This window comes from Colobus angolensis, unplaced genomic scaffold, assembly GCF_000951035.1.
Source record: "Colobus angolensis palliatus isolate OR3802 unplaced genomic scaffold, Cang.pa_1.0 Scaffold66, whole genome shotgun sequence".
Classification (NCBI taxonomy): domain Eukaryota; kingdom Metazoa; phylum Chordata; class Mammalia; order Primates; family Cercopithecidae; genus Colobus; species Colobus angolensis.
Window position 1 is genome coordinate 3146889 of NW_012120265.1, and position 1756 is coordinate 3148644.

Genomic DNA, 1756 nt, shown 5'->3' on the forward strand with positions numbered 1-1756 from the left:
AAAAAAAAAAAAAAAAAGAAGAAGAAGAAAAATAAAAGAAAATCCATGAACACTCAGACTTGCAGCCAGTGAAGGCAAGGTAGAGATGGGACCCCACCCTTCAGCCTGTGTCTTACATTTTTAGGGGGCTAATTTAATTTAGAATGTCCAGCAGGGAAGTGTGTCTAGTTGTCCAGTGAGGGCAGCCTCAAGCTATCTTCTCACCTCGGCTTCCTAAATCACTGGAATTACAGGCGTGAGTCACTGTACCTGGCCTGAAGGTCCCTTTTACAGATGAGAAAACTGAGGTTCAGGGCTGGCTTCTGCCCCTGTCCAACCTGCTGGCTTCTTCCTTGGCCAGCCCTCTCCAACTACTGCCTCTTTCTCTCGCTTTCCTTTTTTTTTTTGACGGAGTCTTCCTCTGTCACCCAGGCTGGAGCGCAGTGGGCGATCTCGGCTCACTGCAAGTTCTGCCTCCCAGGTTCACGCCATTCTCCCGCCTCAGCCACCCAAGTAGCTGCGACTACAGGTGCCTGCCACCACACCTGGAAATTTTGTTTTTGTATTTTTAGTAGAGCCAGCTAGGCTATTCCTGTTTAGCCAGAATGGTCTCGATCTCCTGACCTCGTGATCTGCCCGTCTTGGCCTCCCAAAGTGCTGGGATTACAGGTGTGAGCCACCGCGCCCGGCCTTATTTTTGTGTATTTTTAATAGAGGCAGGGTTTCACCATGTTGGTCAGATTGATCTCGAAGTCCTGACCTCATGATCCACCCGCCTTGGCCTCCCAAAGGGCTGGGATTACAGGCGTGAGCCACAGGGCTCGGCTCTTTTTTTTTGAGACAGAGTCTCACTCTGTTGCCCCGGTTGGAGTGCAGTGGCACCATCTTGGCTCACTGCAATCTCCACTTCCTGAGTTCAAGCGATTCTCCTGCCTTGGCCTCCCTAGTAGCTGGGATTACAGGCGTGCACAATCACGCCTGTATTTTTGTATTTTTAGTAGAGACTGGGGGGGTCACCATGTTGGCCAGGCTGGTCTCCAACTCCTGACCTCAGGTGATCCACCCACCTCGGCCGCCCAAAGTGTTGGGATTACAGACGTGAGCCATCATGGCCAGCCACTACTGCCTATTTCTGCATCTCCTGTTCCAGACAAACAGAAGAAACAAGACCATTTATTGAGCGTCGGTGGTATGCTGAGGGCTCAACCTGCATCCTCAAAGATCGTCCATCCAACATCGTGCTAGGAGTGGATCAACCCAGTCACAGAGCGGGCTCGACCCCTACTCACTGTACGGAGGGGAAAGCTGAGGTTCAGAGAGGTGAAACGACACTCCCAGGGTCACACAGCAAGGACATGCAGGGGCAGGTTTGGGGGCGAGGCTATTCCTGCGTCCACCGTATAGAAAGTGAAGGCGAGGCGCAAAGGTCAGCCAGAGCTGGAGAGCAGAAGGCGGCCCATAGGGAGGAGTGGACTCGGGTCGGGGATGCACCTGATGGGGCGGGGCTATCCTCATTGGGTGGGCGGTGCTGGACCGGGCTGCCCCTATCAGGTGGAAGCGGGGTGGAGTGCACCTGTGCAGAGGGCTTGGGGGCGTGGCTAGAGGCTGAGATGCGTCGGGTGGGCTGGGGCTGGGAGGAGCGGGCGGTGCAGCACTGCAGCGGAAGGCCTTTCTTGCTACCGCAGGATGAAAGGGTCCTACTGTGGGTGATTGTGCACAAATAAGGCTGCGAGGTCACGTTGTCCATGCGCTGAGGGAAACGAGAGGAACCCCGGCC